Source organism: Papio anubis, chromosome 9 (genome assembly GCF_008728515.1).
Source record: "Papio anubis isolate 15944 chromosome 9, Panubis1.0, whole genome shotgun sequence".
NCBI lineage: Eukaryota > Metazoa > Chordata > Mammalia > Primates > Cercopithecidae > Papio > Papio anubis.
In genome coordinates, this window is record NC_044984.1 from 98,975,069 (window position 1) to 98,994,199 (window position 19,131).

Here is a 19,131-nt window from a genome sequence, read left to right on the forward strand (position 1 = left end):
ACTCGGAAATTAAAGGGCCTGCGAGGCTGTGCAGTCTTCTCGTTGGTATCCCCAAAGGAAGAGTTGCACATGGGTACACTTGACACCCACTCCCACATCCCACATATTAAAGCCCAGTGATGCCCCACCTCACTGTGCCAGTTTGGCAAACTCCCTTGTGAGCAGGGACCTTTTGCTAAGTGACTGCCTCAGTAAATCTAACTTGTTAGTTTAATGAGGTAGCAAACGTGGCCTCTGTGCCATCAATTATGAAAAGAGCTCCTCTTTGAGCAAAAAAAAATCCAACCAAGGAAAAGTGTCTTCTGTGGAAAGCTAGTGCAAAGTTAGGAGGCCTGGTTGCCATGGCAACAGCCTCAGTGGCGTGTGTGGGTCCTGATGTGGAGACTCTGGGACTGATCCTTTCGTAGGAACATTAATTAGCATTTGATGCCCAGAACTGGTGAGTGAACAACTAGCAGCAGCATCAGTGGACATTCGATAGCTGTAGAGAAAGAGGGGAAAATGTACTGCTTTGGCTACAGTCTCTGACTAAATTTAATACTTCTTTGGACCAAGGTACCTGGTGGAAGAAGATAATGCATGGGCCTCAAAGGTGTCGAATTTTTAGAACTCTTGCAAAGGGATGCACTCGAGAACTACCTGGTACCCCCTACCACCCTTCCCAATCTCTCACCTCCACTCCCTTCCGGAAAAATAGACTCCTGAGTTTATGCATCATGGGTGGCCTAATTAGGTTAACTCATGCCCTGTCTTGAGGTGTGACTTGGCCAGATTAGTCCATTAGTTGCCACATCAGTATTGCCTGAGGCTTGCTGTACTGGGTTCTGTGGTGACTCAGTGGGGAATTTGATAGTTGGGTTCCCTTTGGTGCCCCAAAAACTCTGCATATGATAGGCAGGTCTCCCAGCCTGTCCACACACATTCTGTCCTAAGGAAGAGGCAGAACTGTGTTTCAACAAAGGATGGGATATCTGGTAACCCGTGTTGAAAACAACACAGGCTCCTCAGATGCAAACCATTCCCATCTTTTTGTTGATATCCTCTGTTCTCAGAGCATTTTCTCCTTCAATACAAAACTGCTGAAACACTGCTGCAGATTTTATGGGTAACATATGGTGCCATGGGAAAAGCTATTTCTGAAGTCACCGCCCCTGTGGATGGAAGGTCCATGGACTGCGTCTGTCCTATTCACTGTTGGCTCCTCAGTACCTAACACAGGGCTCTCAAATACTTGTGATTCAAAACATGAAAGTCCAGGTTCAAATCCTGACTTCATCTCTAACTAATTGTGCAACCCTGAATATATGATGAGTTCTCTTTAGAGGTCAGTTTTCCTACCTAAAGCTCTCCCCGGAATGTTGGGAGGATGAAATAATTCTGATGTGTCAGGGGCTCTGTCGGTATGATTTGTCATTTTTGTGGTCCAGAGGATGGCTTCCATATCAGAAGCCTTGACTTAGGAGTGAGACCTAGGGTTCAAAGCCTAATGTCATCATTTCTGAGCTATGTGACTGTGGGGTGTTTACTTAACCTCTCTGAGATTTCTTTCTTTGATTTATAATGTGGCATGAATAATACCTGCCTTGCAGTGTTGCATGTAGTGATGTGTCTTGCTTGGAGCTTCCTGTAGAGTTTGTGCCTTCAGGGGTTGATTCACTCCTTTTTCTCATTCATTTCTTCATGTGCTGTTACATGTGCCTAGGAACATATAGCTTAGTAGCTTAGCGGCTTAGCACTAGGCGCTGGGCACAAAAGGGTGGAGAGGGTGTGTGCTTAGCCTTTTGTGGCTGGTAACTCTGGGCTCAGGGTTGAGGGGAATGAGTTGACTGGCGAGGCAGACCCTGCTTGGTCCCATTGTAAACCAGTCAGAGAAGAGATGCCCGTCCTGGGTAGAGGCCCGCTCTTCCTTCCGGTAGTGTTCTGAGCATTGTCTGGATGACAGGCGTATTGAGCAGTAGCCTGGGACTTAGGAGGGAAGCTAGGGCTGGAGAGCAGCTCCGGGAGGCACTGGGGAGGGCGTAGGTGGGTGAGTCACCGTCCTCCCTCAAGGATGTCTTGGGCAAGTTGTCTGGCCCCATTAGCCAGCAACCAGGGAAATGTAGCTGCAGGAAAATCACCTCGTTTCCTCGGGATGTTTTTTCTTAGGCTGGTTTCCTTTACAAGCTGCAATTATGTTCCATCCCACGCAAGTTCAGTAAGTGGCACTTTTCAGAGAAACTGTCTTGGTGATCATTTGGGCCAGGGAGTTGAGGAGAGAAGGGAGTCAGAGCTTCTATTGAGTTAGTTGGTTTTGTGTCCATGAGCCATTTACAAACTTTGCACCTGATTGGGCTCTGTGGCAGTTTCTTGTATTTCCCTACCAGCCAAGCTGTTGAAGCTGCTGAGCCCGGAATGATGTTATCACTGAGGCAGATGACAAACCCTCTAGTTGCTAGAAACCAAACTGCTCCCCGAGCTGGCGTTTCCGCTTTTTGTACTGACTGCTTATTTGGGCTTGATATATAATGGTGAAAACAGGAACTGTTTATTTTAGGTGATAAGAAACCAACATTATGGCAAGAAGATGTCATCTTAGTTACTCTGTTATCAGTACCATAGGCCAGATACTATCTAGATGCTTATAAACATCTTATCTAATCCTTGTAATAATAAGCCCCAAGCTAGATTTTATATCCCCATTTTATGGATGAGGGAATTGAGGCCACTAACTTCATACAGCTTATCCAAGGCCAAATAACTAGTAAGAAACAGAGTGAAATTCAACCCAAAAGCAAACTATAAATCCAAGTTTATTTACCTCTATGCTGTACTTGCTGTTACCAGCAAAGTTCTCTTGGTGGGAGTTACCCCATCCCCTCTCCAAAAAAAAAAAAAAAAATCGAACCCAGATTTTCACTGGACAAAGGGTTGGGAAAATTGGGAAATTTTGGCTATAATCTGGGAAAATTGGCTATAATATTGGGAAATTGGCTATAATCTGATTTTAGTATACCAAGTTCTTTATTTTAGTGTCCAAGATTTCCTTATTTTAGTGCCCTGCAAACCCCTAACCAATAAAACAACAATTGGTTAAGAAAAGTTTGGAGCTGATATTCTTAGAAAAACTGTACTCTGATGTCTTATAATTTTCCTGGTTCTCTGCTGTTTCCTTGGCCCCAAAATAAAATGTAATTGCCGATCAGATCAGCTGGAATCAAGTCACCGAAAGTTCAGGAGGTGTCAACTGCATATTTGTGGGCCGAGCACATCTGCGGCCCTCTCTGGCTCAGTTCAGAGGCACAGGGCAGAGTTGCATTGTCAGCCATTAATAGGGCCTAATTTCCCCTAAATGCCAGCTAGGGCGAGACAGCTTGTCCTTCTGCCTCGCCCACCTCCTGGTCCTCTCGTGGGTTCCCTGAAATCTTCACAACGTCACTCATGTGGTTCAGCCCTACCCTGCTTGGTTCTTTCTTTAGCATTTACACTTGCTCTGTGATTACCATGTTCCAAGGGGAGGGACACACACAGCGCAGGGCTGACTGTGAATTTGTAAGCACTGAGTCTAGGAGGTTTGCACAGGGCACAGCAGATCCAATTGTTCGAGGGGTCTCCGAGGATCAAACAGTGTTCAAGGAATTTAGAGGAATTCTGGGGAACTCTTTACGGGGCGGGGTTTGGGAGTGGGGGAAAGGCTCCAGGAAAACTGAGAATGACAAGATCTTGGAGGCCCCCACTGAAATCTCTGTTACATGGTGACTCTTTATTGATCAAGTCTTCAGGGTGCTAAAGTAAACTTATTTCTCCATCAGTTAGACTCCAGGAAGCAGGATGGGGAGGAGGAGAGAGGGAGGGAGAAGGAAGGTCAGAAGGAAAGAAGGATGAGAGAGAAAAAGGAAGACAAATTACTATTTACTAAATGTATAATACATGCCAGTGACCATTCTACATATTTGTCACACACGTCTCATGGAATCTTTACAAGAACCCGTAGAGGAAGGTCTCCAGTAACCCCATCTTTTAGGTAAATTAACTGAGGCTCAGAAGGTTGAGCAATGTGCCAATCACGCAGCTCCTGAATGAGCAAGCCAGGCCAATGTAGCCTGGCTAGGTTGCAGGATGAGGAGAGGCTAGTGCTTTATTTTTCCCGGGTGAAAAAATGCTTCCTTGAGGTTCTCTTTCCCAGTGACTCAAGCCGAGACCTGAGGTGTGCTCAGGACCAGCTGCAAAATTCACAAAAGCAGGTGCCAGGACTTCTGGAATGGCATGGAATGCACAATAGCCGTCAACAATTGCGGGCCGGGCACAGTGGCTCACGCCTGTAATCCAGCACTTTGGGAGGCTAAGGTGAGCAGATCACCTGAGATCAGGAGTTCTAAACCAGCCTGGGCAACATAGTGAAACCTCTTCTGTACTAAAAATACAAAAATTAGCCGGGCATGGCAGCTCATGCCTATAATCTCAGCTACTCAGAAGGCTGAGACAGGAAAACCTGGGAGGCAGAGGTTGCAGTGAGCTGAGATCGTGCCCGTATACCCCAGCCTGGGTAATAGGGTGAGACTGTCTCAAAAATAAAATAAAATAAAATAAAATAAAATAAATAAAAATTGCAGATTTCTTTTTTGCGTACTGAACCTGATACATAGCCCAGTGAAAGACAGGCCTTTGTCTCCTGGCTGGAGCTGGCAGAGCAGGAGTCACCCCCGAGAATTCTGCCATGGGATAGAGCATCTTGGTGACATTTGGAAGCTGGGCTCGTTGATTTCGTTGAATGTTTTAGATTGATAAAAGCTTGTAATAGTCCAAAGGTTGTTGGGGCAGTTGTGGGGGACTCTCTTAGCCCCAACCTAAATAGCTTTTTCAGCAATGCCTGCCAAAATTTGTTCCTTCAATGGACATTTGTAGTGGGGAGGAGAGCACCTAAATCATGTAACCTGATAAGCGGTATATAATAGAAGCTTTTTGCAAAGTTATGAGAGAATCGGGAGTGAGTGGTTAGCCTCTGAGTGACGGTGCACAGTGGGGGCCTTTCTGCAGGATTTGAGTCCAGTCTCTGAAGACACAGCAGACTTCCCCATGGTAAAGAAGTGAGACAGCATCACAGAGTGGGGAACATCAGCAGGGCCACAGGGAGAGAGTCCATGGCGCATTCAGAGAACTGGGAGGGGTTTGTGGCTGGAGTGAAGGTGATGCCAGGGGCTGATTGGAGAGGGGGCAGGAGTGGCAGGTTGGTAGCATGTGAATTGGGTCATGTCTGCCGTTCATTTCCAATCCACCTGGTCTTTACCTATTGGCAGGGTTGGTAGTCACGAGGGGCCCACAAAAACTGGCGTGCATCTTGTGACCTAGCTTCTCCTTTTGACTCGGCCACTTGCTAACTGTGGGGCTTCTCCAGGGCAGGTAATGTCCCCTTCCAGGCCTCAGCATTGTCATCTATAAAATGAAGGGGTTAGACTGGATCAGTGATTCTCAAGCCTGTGGTAAGGACCATTCTGGAAGCTTTTGGAAAATGACCAGTGCCCAGGCTTCACCCCTGGCGATTCTGATTTTATTGGTCTGGGTTAGGGCTGGGGTGTTGATATTTTTCAAAGCTCCCTAAGTGATTCTTATGGGTAGCCAGGGTTCGGAAGCCCTGAGTTGGAAGGTCTTTAAGCACCCCCTACCCCCTGGTCCTAAAAGTCTTTGATTCTAATATAACCTATAACTTGCAAAGTTAGGGAGGGAGAAGCAGGCTGGCAGGACCAAGGGAAAACAAAAAGAGAAAGCAGATAAGCCGTACATCTGCCTGTCTTCGTGTTCCAGGACACATAGTCCTCCTGTGCAAATAATTCGCCATCTTCCTACACTCACCTATCACCAGACCCTCGGCTGATAGAAAAATGCAAGTTAGTTCACTAAAACCTTGGCGTTATCAGTACTGCACAAAGCCCTCTTCAGCACACAGCACAAGCACCATCCTGTAAAATCCCCAGCAAGCCTTTGTCCACTTGCAGTCAGTTCCTCTCTTGCTGACCTGCCCATTGCTCCCTTGCAATGTGTTTTCATACTTTCTCTGATAAATCTGCCTTTCTTTACCTACAGTTCTCTTGGTAAACTCTTTTTACCACCCACATGACACCAACCCCAGATAGTCGCAACGCAGGACATAACCCGTTATGTGAAAAGCAACTCAAAGCATATATGCTGAGGTTGTTCACTCTACATAGTTTCTACTCTCTTTCTGTATGAAGGCTCTGTGTCTGTGTTTTCCACTAGGACACAGAGATCATTGTCCTTCATCTACTCCATTTGCAGGTTTGTGGGTCCGATGCCTACAGTGCTGGACACCCAGCCAGCAGCATGTGGGCCAATCTGAGATGCCAAGTCTTCAGCCAAAGTATTGGGAGGAGCCCTGTGAAACGGACCCTTGGGCCACTTTTGTCTTCAGCCAGTAAGAAGGAGAACCCAGACTTGCTCCAGGCCAGGTGTCAGATGAACATTTCTGAAGGATCAGTTACAATCATAGAAATGAGCATGGAAGGAGAAGGGCCCTCTGCCTTTTGAATGCTATTCAGGAAGAACGAAGCTGAGCGGTCACATATGCTGGGGAAGGCATGAAAGACAAGACGTTGTACTGTCCCCAACTCTGGTCAATTAATCCCTTCATTACCAACCACCTGGTAAATGACGAGTTGGTCTAATTATCTTCTTTGACTCAGCAGCTGTCTACCAGCCAAAGAGGGATTAATTGATTTGGTTGTAGACTGACTCTTTATGCAAAGATAATGCTTACTGCCAGCCTGGCAGCTGGCTGGCAAAGATGAAATATTACATTAACCTGATCTTACACACAGCACTTGGGAGAAAGCTTCATTATTAATTGCAAATTACAATAGACTAGCGAGGCCTATTGCAAAAAAACCACAGACAGTGAACTACCTCTTTCACTGTGGCTAGTGGATTCATTATTCTTGAATCAGGGAAGCTTCACTGGTCAGATTTCCAGTCAAGCCAGGAAAGATTTCCAGTCAAGTCAGGGGACATGACAGTCAGACACAATTTGGGTCAGAGGAAAGGATTGGATGCCTGAAGGAACTAGGGAGTCCCAGCCCAGCTGTATGACCCGGGACAGTCACTTACTTACCCTGTTCAAGCCTTGGTTTCTTTATCTGTAAAATCAGAGCTTGATACCAGTCTTGCAGGTTTGTGAGATTCAGAATTCTATATAAAAAGCACCTAGGACAGTGCCAAGGTCAGAGTTGGTGTTAATCAGTAGCCATTCATTGTCAGAATGGAGTTAGGTAACCTGGGAATTTTCTTAGGGGGTCTGGGCCCTTGCTGTGCTCTGTAATGTAGACTCAGACATTTTGCACATGCACATTTGGAGTTTTGTTGAACAATAATAAGATGGATGATTCCCTCTTGCCTGGAAGCTACTAGCTGTCTTCATTGTGAGTACTTCCTAACAATTTTGATTTATTTGTTTCTAGCAGAGTCTGTGTTGATCAGCAAGCTTGATGCACTGATTTATAAAGCCATGAGTGCCTCCGTGTGTGTGTGTGTGTGTGTGCATGTGTGGTATGTGTTACATATATATATTCACACAACCTATATTCTATAAAATGTGCAGATGCAGCTTTCATATTTTAAAAGTCTCCCGTGGGCATGTCTGTTATACTCCCAATGCCTAGTTAGGTACTCAGTAATGGTTGTTAAATAAGGCCTCATCTCTGGGTTGTGTTCATGTGAAAGCATTGATCTCATTGATTAGTCCACATTTAACTCAAGCTTTCTTTATAGGCAGTTGTTCTGCTTCAGAAACAGAAGTTTCAGGAACAAGCCTAATTTGATCCAATATATTCAAATCTGGATAGTAAGCTCAATGCCCTAATGGAGTTTTTCTGTGTTGGTCTGTATGAATATAATCTGACATATCTCAACTGGAGAAGGGCATTCAAGTGACAAAATGACCTCGGCAATTTCCAAATGGTAACACAGCTGTACTAGCTGCCATTTTCAGAGAGTTATTTCCTGAATTACCCTCAATTATAAGAGGCCTCCACATAATTCGATTTTTCTGTAAATGACACAACTCAAGTAGCTTCTCAGCCAATTGGATTTTAACCTTGTCAGAATGGATAGAACTGAAACAAAGCCCTGGCTTGTTCTGAAACTGCCCGTAGGAGAGACGTCGGGGGTGAGGGGATGGTGGTAGCGTGCATCTTCCTTTCCCAGTGGAGTCTGTGGGTCTGCTGGACCATGCAGATCTCAGGGGAGTTTCCACCCCGTCTTCACACTAGTTACTCTGAGATCCGAGGCACATGGCTGAACCTTTTTGAGCACTGGAGTCCTTGTTTGTAAAACAGGAATAAAATGCTTGTAGTTCAGTTATTAAGGATAAAATTAGAAAATATATAGAATCCCAGGCACATGGCAAGATGCCCAGTCAATGTTGATTTTTTTATTTGCATGCAAGAAACCTCCTCCAAGAAGCTCTGATTTTTTTCCTCTCCAAGCTCAGGTGAAATGTCCTTCTCGAATGATGCTGCCCACTAGCAATATAATATAAGCCACGTATGTCATTTGAAAATTTTTGGTAGCCGCATTTGGAAAGGAAAAAGAAAACACCTGAAATTAAGTTTAATAATATTTAAAATTTAACCCACCGTACCTAAAATGATTATTTCCATATTTAGTCAATAAAAAAGTATTAGTATATTTTATGTTTGTGTTTTCATACTAAGTCTTTGAAATCTGATGTGTATTTGACACCCACAGCACATCTCAATTGGGACAGGCAGTACATCGAGTGCTCAGGGCTGCATGTGGCTCGTGACTGCTGTCTCGGACAGTGCCGCTCTGTAAAATGCCCCGTTATCCCTACGTCCTGCCCATGTTAGGACACTAATCTCGCTCTTTTAAAATGATTCCACCAGTCTTTGCGCCCCTTGAGGGAAGGAGCTATGTCTTTCTTACTCATCTTGGAGTGTCCAGTAGCTACTATGGGCCAGCCCCAGGAAAGATACCCAGTAAGTTTTTGGGCAATGAATGAAGCCACTTGCTCCTGTGCCTCCTGTGAGTTCAGCATGGGGAGGTGACCAGGGCTTCACTGCCCTAGAGGTGCAGAGGCGGCCGAACATCAGGGTGGGTGGTTTCCTGGGACCCAGTGAAGACTATGGCGTGTTTGTCCCAAGTCTCCGCTTCATGCCGATGCCCGATGTTTCCCCCAGAAGTTCCTGCCGGAAAGTGTAAGTGTGAGTGTCGTGGAAGGGCTAACACTTTGAAACGCATCAGTCATTATATCTCCACTTTGATTTCACAAGACGTTATGTGACTAGTGTGCGACAGGTGTGAGGTGGTTGGAGAGAATAGGAGTAGGGGATTGGTTGCATGAAGGAACTGGGGAAAGCAAGTCACGGGACTAGGAAGGGATTAGCGGACTGCTTAAGCCCAGACTCCACCCTCCCTCGCTGCTTAGCCCACACTCAGCCCTGTTTCTCAATTCCTTCCACTCCTACCTCCTTTCCTCCTTCTTCTATAGTGTGTGGCATGCAGCAAATACGCACTGCGTGAAATGGAGCTGGAGTTCCCTCACACCCCACCCTGCCTCCCTCACTGATTGCATATTCACTGTAGTAGTTTGCTGGGGTTGCTGTAACAACATACCACACATTGGGTGGCTTAGACAATTAGAAATGTATCGTCTCACAGTTTTAGAGGCTGGAAGACAGAGATCAAGGCACCAGCAGGATTGGTTCCTTCTGAGGGCCATGAAGAAGGGCCTGTTCCAGGCCTGTCTGTTAGCCTCCTGGTTTGGGGGTGATCTTTGGCTTCCTTGCTCTGATTGCTGCCTTCATCTTCACATGCTGCTGCCCCTGTGTGGGTGCCTGGCTTTGTGTCCACATTTCCCCTTGTTGTAAGGACACCCGTCATGTTGGAGTAGGGGCCCGCTGACTCTAGTATGACCTCATCTCAGCTGATTGCATCCACAATGACCCTATTTCCAAATAAGGTCACGTTTGAAGGTACTGGGGTGAGAACTTCAACATACGAATTTTGGGGGGGACACAATTCAATCCATAGTGCTTACTGTGTGTATCGCGTTCTACTAGATGCTAGGGCTTTTGAGATAAAAGTCCTTCTATTATCAAAGATAAAGGATCAGGGTTGGCAGGGATGTGAAGAGGGAACTCCTGTGCACTGTTGGTGGGAATGTAAATTGGTACAGCCATTATGGAAAACAGTATGGAGGGTCTCCAAGAAATTAAAAACAGAACTACCATATGATCCAGCAATCCCACTCCTGAGTATATGCCCAAAGGAAGTGCAAGCAGCATCTGAAACAGACACCAGCCCTCTCACTGTAGCAGAGTTGCAGCATTGTTCACAACGGTAAGATACAGAATCAGGCTGGGCGTGGTGGCTCATGCCTGTAATCCCAGCACTTTGGGAGGCCGAGGCAGGCAGATTGCTTGAGGCCCAGGAGTTTGAGACCAGCCTGGGCAACAGGGCAAAACCCTGTCTCTACAAAAAATTTAATAAAATTAGCCAGGTATGGTGGTGCGTGCCTATAGCCCCAGGTACCCGAGAGACTGAGGGAGGTCAGGTTGAGGCTGCGGTAAGCCATGATCATGCCACTGCTCCCCAGCCTGGGGGGACCCTATCTCAAAAAGGAAAAAAAAAAGATACAGAATCAACCTAAATGTCTATCAATGGATGAATGGATAAAGAAAATGTGAGTGAGATATACATAGATAGATAGATAGATAGATAGATAGATAGATAGATAGAGGTAGATAGAGATATATATATAAATGGAATGTTGTTTAGCCTTAAAAAAGAGGGAAATGTTCAGCCCTTGGTGACACCATGGGTGAACCTGGGGGACTGATATGGTTTGGATTTGTGTCACCCCTGCCCCCGATCTCATGTCGAATTGTAGCCCCCAGTGTTGGAAGAGGGACCTGGTGGGAGGAGATTGGATCGTGGGGTGGATTTCCCACTTGTTGTTCTCATGATCGTGAGTGAGTTCTCACGGGAACTGGTTGTTTGAAAGTGTGTAGCACCTCCCCCTTCTCTCTCTTCCTCCTGCTCTGGCCATTTAAGATGTGCCTGCTTCCCCGTCGCTTTCTGCCATGATTGTAACTTTCCTCAGGCTTCCCCAATCATGCTTCCTCTACATCCTGTGGAACCAGTGAAACCTCTTTTCTAAGTAAATTACTCAGTCTCAGGTAGTTCTTTAAAGCAGTGCACAAACGGACTAATACAGGGACAGTATGCTAAGTGAAATAAGCCAGGCACAGAAAGACAAATACCACATGATCTTACTTATATGTAGAATCCAAAAAGGTTGAACTGGTGGAAGCAGAGAGCAGAATGGTTACCAGAGGTGGGGGAAACAGGGAGATGTTGGTCAAAGGGTACAAAGTTTCATTAGACAGAATGAATAAATTTTGGAGAGCTAATGCACAGCTTGGTGACTATGGTTAATAATAATGTATTGTAGACTTGAAATCTGCTAGGAAAGCAGATCTTAAATGTTCTGACCACACGAAAAATGATAACTGTGAGGTGATAGATATGTTACTTAGCTTGATGGTGGTCATCATTTTTGCTATCTCTCTATGTAAGCATCATGTTGTATACCATGAATATATGTAATTTTTATTTGCCAAATTAACCTCAATAAGTCTGGGGAAGTTTGTGCTCTAATAGGGGTATCAAGCCAGTAAACTGACTGACCATGATAGAGTGAGGTCCTGGCCAGACGTAATGGCTCATGCCTGTAATCCCTACACTTTGGGAGTCCGAGGTGGGAGGATGACTTGAGCCCAGGAGTTTGAGACTAGCCTGAGCCAGATGGTGAGACCCTGTCTCTATAAAAAATTTAAAAATTAGCTGGGCCTGGTGTTGGTGCGCCAGTCGTCCCAGCTGACGCGTGAGGCTGAGCCCGGAGGATCCCCTGAGCCCAGGAATTTGAGGCAACAGTGAGCTGTGATTGTGCCATCACTCTCCATCCTGGGTGGATTTTTTTTAAATTAAAAAAATTATAAAATGATGCCCTATATGAGTTTAATACATTATATTGGAGGAGCATAGAGATGGACCCAGACTAGGCATGTGCATGTATGTGTGTGGGTGTGCGTGTGTGTGTGCATGCATGCTTGTATGTATGTGTATGCGTGCGCGTGTGTGTGTGTGTATGTGTGTGTGTGTAGAGCCTTGGTCATCCCGATGGAGCAAAGACACAGGAAGGTGGCACGCAGAAGAGCAAATGGCTCCACCCTCCCTTGCACAGTTAAAATCTGGCCAAGGTGAGAGGGGAGATGGGAGAGGGGAGAAGGGAGAAGAGGCACTGACTGGAGGGGTTGAAGCTTTGTCCTTCCTGGGCAGGCATTCTCCATCCACGCCCCTCTGCTTGGATGCAGAGGATAAGCAGGCCAAAGATGCATGAAAACTGAGTTCCATTGTAGCTCCAGACTTCTAGAAAAGTCAACAGCCCCCGTATCCTCTGCCGTTCAATGTCTGCATTACCACACTGGGAGACACTGACAGGTTGGGCTTGCCGCAGGCCATAGCAGACATTGGGCAGCCCTAGAAGGAAGCTGGCTGGCCTTGGAATGTGCCACAGGGGTATGACACCCAGGCCAACTCCAGTGCTGCCTAAAATGGCCTCTTGCAACATTCCTCTGTCTTCATCTTAAATCAGGGACTTGAAGCCACAAAATGGCAAATACACAGCTCTGGCAGTCACTTTGAGTATTGGAGAAATCGCTCTGGCCATCTGTTTTGTCTCCAGCATGTTTCTCACGGAATACCCACGGATATATCCACGGATATAACAGACATCCTGCCAAGGCAGAGCTTGGCTCTTAAGAACTCGGCAAGCTCAGTGCTTGCCTGGATTCCTGCCTCATGTCCCATCCAGTGTTTGGAGAAAAGCTCTGAGAGAAAGATGAATATCTGAGGCCACACAGCCTAGAAGTAGTCAAGAGCACAGGCTCTAGAACTAGCCCCACGTGGGCTGAAATCCCAGTGCCAGCGCCTGCCGGCTGTGTGACATAGGAGAGCTTCTTACCAGCTCTGTGCCTCACTTGTCTCACTTGTAAAATGAGAATTGGCTGGGTTCGGTGGCTCATGCCTGTAATCCCAGCACTTCGGGAGGAGGCCGAGGCGGCTGGATCACTTGAGGTCAGGAGTTCAACACCAGTCTGGCCAACATGGTGAAACCCCGTCTTTGCCAAAAATACAAAAATTAGCCAGTCATGGTGGTGGGCACCTGTGATCCCAGCTACTCAACAGGCAGAAGCAGGAGAATCACTTGAACCTGGGAGGTGGAGGCAGCAGTGAGCCAAGATCGCACCACTGCACTCCAGCCTGGGTGACAGAGCAAGACTCTGTCTCAAAAAATAATAATAATAATAATAGCCCCTACCTCATTCTCTTTTGTGAGAATTTGATGAATCCAGACATGTGAAGTGCTCAGAAAGTTGTCTGGCACCAAGCAAAGGCTGTTTGCTATTTTTTGTTGTTATTGTTACTCAGGCACAAAGGCAGAGAGGAGCAAATGGTCCCTGGGAGCAAATGAGCAGGTGGAGACTAAGATCACTTGGACAATGCCGCTGGCTCATCTTCCATCATCTTGGAAATCCACTATCTCTAAAAGAAACACCATCTTTTAGTGCAGGGATTCACAGCTTTGGCTGCACTTTAGAAGCAAAAAAGGAAATTTAAAAAATCGCAATGCTCAGGCCACCCCATTGGTATTTTCTATAAACCCTCAGGAGATTCCAGTGAACAACCAAGTTTGAGAACCACTTCTCTAGGTTTTTCCTGTTCAAAGACAGATGCAGAGACCAGCAGCATTGACACACGTGGGAGCTTATTAGAAGTGCAGAACTGGTCCCCAACCCAGCCCACCAAAGTTTTTTTTTTTTGAGACAGAGTCTTGCTCTGTCACCCAGGCTGGAGTGCAGTGGTGTGATCTCGGCTCACTGCAACTCTGCCTCCCGGGTTCAAGCGATTCTCCTACCTCAGCCTCCTGAGTAGCAGGGACTACAGGTGCGCACCACCATGTCCAGCTAATTTTTGTATTTTTAGTAGAGGCGGGGTTTCACCATGTTGGCCAGGATGGTCTTGATCTTCTGACCTCCTGATCCACCTGCCTTGGTCTCCCAAAGTGCTGGGATTACATGTGTGAGCCACTGTGCCCGGCCAGGAAACTACATTTTTAACAGGGTCCCAGGTGGTTTGTATAAGCATTGACTGGACAAGGCTTCTTAGAGCCTGGGAGCCCCTAGAAGAAGCAGCTGTCAATTAGGTTAGGTCACAAAGGACGAGTGGTCCCAGAGTCCGTGTGGATTGCTGAGACGGGACACAAGAGAAGTCCTGACCTCTCTGGGAAGGTGGCATGCTTCTGCTTCCAGAAACCCTGGAAAATAAAAGGCCATGTTTATGCAGCTGTGGAGTACTGGTCCGTGGCAGGGAGCAGGAGTCCCAAGGTGGGTGCAGCCTCTTGATCCCTGTGGATGCAGTAAATACTCATAATTTCGTATGACTCAACTCAGGGAGAAGAGAAATGTGGCATTGAACGAGTGCTTTTAGAAACAGAGGTCACTACGCTACCTGCAAAAGGAAGACCTGCCCAGCAGGGCTGCAGTGTCCCTGGAGTGAAGGGGATTTGTGGGGCTAGAGGATAGAGTCCCCTGGGTAGCCACAGTCAGAGTTATTCATAGTTCTCTTCATAGATTGGACTATTGCTTCACTTTTGTCAAGAAAAAAGGAGGAGGCAACCTAGGCTTTCCATGCCTGCCTCTCACCTTCACTCCAGCTTTTTCCTTCAAAGGGCATTTTTAGGTGTCATCTTACCCTCCTCCCATCACCCCTGCGCGGCCCCCAAATGCCTGGTGCAACAGATCTCAAACAATGCAGTTTTGTGGGAAGAGCATGGAATTTAGACCCCTGCATCCTAAGTTCAAATCCTGCCTCTTCCACTTACTAACAGTGAGATTTTGGGCAAGTAATTCAACTTCTTGGATCTTCAGTTTCCTCATCTGGAAAGCTGGAATAACTTATTTAAGTTCACCTAACAAGGCCACAAAGTGTAACAGTTAAAACTGTGGGTTCTCAGTCAGGCTGCCTTGCTTCAAATTTATATTTACTGGCAGAGCAATTTGGGGTCAGTTTTCTAATCCCTCTGTGCCTCAGTTTCTTTATATGTAAAAACAAGAAAAACAATACCTAGCTCTTTGGATTATTTTGAAAATTAAATGAGTTGATTTGTGTAAAGTGCCTAGAACTGTGGCTGGCAGTACAAAGTCAAATACATATTTTTTTCTTTCCTTTTTCCTTCCTTTTTTTTCTTTTTTTCCATGAAATAGAGTGTCACTGTATTGCCCAGGCTGGTAAGCAATGGTGCGATCTTGGCTCACTGCAACCTCCACCTCCCAGGTTCAAGTGATTCTCCTGCCTCAGCCTCCCGAGTAGCTGGGATTACAGGCGTGCACCACCACGCCCAGCTAACTTTTGTATTTTTAGTAGAGATGGGTTTTTACTACGTTGGCCAGGCTGGTCTCAAACTCCTGACCTTGTGATCTGCCTGCCTCAGCCTCCCAAAGTGCTGCTGGGATTACAGGTGTGAGCCACTGTGCCTGGCCTCTTTTTTTTTTTTTTTTAAAGCAGGGTCTTGCTCTGTTGCCCGGGCTGGAGTACAGTGGTGTGATCATGGTTCACTATAGCCTTGACTTCCTGGGTGCAAGTGATCCTGCCACTTCAGCCTCCTAAGTAGCTGGGACCGCAGGCCTGGGCCACCACGCCCAGTTAATTGTTGTTGTTTTCTTTTTTTGGTAGAGATGGGGTCTCACTATGTTGCCCAGGTTGGTCTTTAACTCCTGGGATCAAGTAGTTCTCCTGCCTTGGCCTCCCAAAGTGCTGGGATTACTGGCGTGAGCCACCGCACCTAGCCAAGTTATTTTTTTTTTCTTTTTTATTTCTATGTTCTCATCTTTAAAACTTTCCACTATTCTTTCTTTAAAAAGAAAATTGTAATCATGATTTGGGTCGTAGTAAGTGCTTTTTAAGAGAAGCTTCTTTTGCCCAATGACTTTTTTACTCCCTCACATTCAGTCAACCTTTCACTGCTTTGCAAATACATCATTCCCCATTTTACAGATGAGGAACCTGAGGCATAGAGAGGCATTTTGTGATTGGCGTGCAGCGTCATCCAGCCTCTTTGGGGAATTGCAGAACCGTGATTCAGTCCGGCTCTGGGGCTTGCTTGTTTCTCATGGGACCAGGCTAGGCCACCTCCACCAGCTCAACTGGGGTCAACTCATTGATTAAATGAGTGACGTGAATTCCTTTGATCCTTAATAGTAAATTAAGGCCTTTAAGTCAAGATGAAACCCCCGCCCGCTCCAGTGGTTTGTGGAAGGAGTATACAGGGCTTGTAAATGGGCTGACTCAATGCCTGCCCGCAGTTGGGTGGTCAGCTGGAATGAAATGCACAGTGAAGACCACCCATGGCTGTCCCAGGCACACCTGGGTGGAGGGTCCTGAAAGCCCCCATCCTAGCAGGCAGGATTCAGTGAAATGGGAGCAAGGCATGGTGGGCTGTGTGCCCACCTGCGCCTGTGCCGGCTATATCTCTCAGTTTCCTGGATTGTCGGCTTCTCCTAGAAACTCACTCAGACCCCTCCTGAGTCAGACAGAGCATCCCTGAACCAGGACTGGGTTTGCTCAGGCCAGAGGCTGTGCTTGAAACAGGGGAGTTGCAGAGAAGGACCTCTGTGTGCTTGGAACTTTTTAAAAAAATTTTCCACACACACACACACACACACACAAATGTTAGGAGGCTGCTTTTAGACGTCTCTTTTTTGAGCTCTTCCCTGCCTAGGCACAGTAACCATGTGTAATTTTCTTCTCAATTCATTCTTCTTGTCAGGAGAGGGCTATTTTTAGCCACTCCACTGGGTTCTGTTTCGAGCGTTCTCTTCTAAACCCCAACCAAGAATTGGTGTTCAGACACGAGTCAGAATGGTTCGGGGTCTCTTTCCTAATTAACAGGAAGCCCGAAGTCAGTGAAAGCAAGCCCCAAACAGGCACCGGGAGAGGCTGGGGTGGGGGCTGCTTATTGGGGGGCTGCCCATTTTAGAGAAGGCTGTTTATACCGATCCATCAACTCATTGGGTTTTGGTTGGCTACGGGTTCAGAAAGGGTTAATTCATCTCGCAAACCCATTCTCTAAGGGTGAAGAATTAAATAAACTCATGCTAAGCCCATGGGTTTTGCCGATGGAAAATTCTGGTTTCTACTTTTCAAGAGCAACCCAAAAGTTCATGAACAAGGAGGAACTTGTAATCTTTGCGAAGGACCAAATTTGAATGGGAGAAACCATTCCCTCAGCCAATAAGTGAGCCCCGCCAACTCCTCAGCCCAGCAGCTTTGTCATTCTGTAATTGTCATTACTGAGGAGCCTTCATCCCAGGTCTGGTGGGGCCACTTGAAGATCTTATTGAATTTTGTAGGGAAATTGCATGCTAAAGAGACATTTGGAAATGAGGAGGCTTGAAGGCTGCCTTGAGACACGTCCCCCGAAGGTATTTTGTCTCCACACAGAATGGCTCCCAAATGGTGCCCTTGCACTTTCTCCTGCTTGCTACTTTTGGGTTTCTCTCATCCATAGAACAGTTAATCTCAGTTCAGAATCTCAGTCTCGGCTCTCCATAGATTTTCCTTCATTTTCCAGGATAAATGAGCTGGAGTCTGAAAAGAAGTGTGACTTCTTCAAGGAACTGGCAGATACTAGGGGAGTTCAGAAGCAGCTGACATCCAATTATTCACGGTCATGGGGGAAAGGGATTGAATGAGAAATAGAAATCCACAAGATAGTCTCCAAACCTCACGCTCATCCTTAGCCTTCTCTTCCAACGTGCCTTTAACAGGACCAAGAAATGGGCTGATTTAGCACTGTTTTCAAAACGGAGGTCCTGAGATATCAGTACAGTAAAATTAATTTGCCAGCCCTTCTCTTAATGAGAAGCATTGAAAGGAATGGAAATTCCCCAATTATTTATTTATTTATCTATTTTTATTACCCAGAGTAAAGCATCATTTTTCTTGAGTAAGTGGCAAAATGAGCTTATTTTCTTGGCTGGTTTTGTTCATTGTTTGTTGTCATCAGAGAATAGCATAGAACATTGTGACTTTCTTTTCACTAACACAAAACAAAATAAAACAAAAATGATTGGGATTCAGGCCTGGATAATCTTGAAATAAAAGCCAGGAGCTAGGAGAATGACAGTCAATTGCAATTGATAATTGAGTCTCTTTCCCCATAATATCCCGAGGATATTATGGTGTAACTAAACCAGAGAGGAAGAAGTGATAAGTATCTTGTTAAGATAAGTCTTTGCCAAAAACAACCCATGGCAAATCGCTGCCATTTGTTATCCAATACTGAGCGCAGAGTGTAGTCTTTCTTGAGCCTCAGAAACCCTGCTTGTCTCTATCAGTTCAGTTCACATTTAACTTGCTAAATATCGTTGTCCAAAGCCTGGGCAGACTTTCAAAAGCAGCGTTGTTGCTGATCTCAAGCTTGACACAGTGGGATCTTGCGGAGTCTCACAGACCACAGCCCCCAGTTTGTGGGGACACCTTGATCAAGGCCTAGGCAAAGGATCTGTTTGGAGAATAAAAGCCAAGCTAACTTCAAAGGTGAACATGTGTGGCCCGGCCTGTTAAACCCGGTCAAGGCGATGAGCTGCAGACATCCTGTCTTTCTCTGGTGCTGTCCTAGACCTTGCCATTGGCCCAGGGCCATTCCAAACCCAAGGCCTACAGTCACGGCTTCCCAAGCTATGGTAGGCAGAATGCCTTGCCCCTTTTCCAAGCAATAAGAATATGCTATCTTATTTGGCAAAAGGGACTTTGCAAAGGCAGTTTAAGTTAAGGGTTTTAAGATGGAGAGATTACCCTGGATTATCCGGATGGGTCCAGTATAATCATCAGGATGATAAGGGAGGCAGGAGTGTCAAAGTCAAGAAAAGAGATGTGAGGATGGAAGCAGAGCTTGGAGTGATGTGAGGAAGGGGGCCACAAGCCTAGGAATGTAAGTGACCTGTAAAAGATGGAAAAGGCACAGAACAGATTTTCCCCTGGAGCCTCCACAAGGAACGC

General features: G+C 46.2%; 1 protein-coding gene across 2 annotated transcripts in view; it reads left to right on the forward strand.

Annotated features, from left to right (window-relative positions):
* The window catches only part of CHST11 (carbohydrate sulfotransferase 11), a 306,442-nt gene that overhangs the window by 146,814 nt on the left and 140,497 nt on the right, over positions 1-19,131 (forward strand). The window lies entirely within an intron of this gene.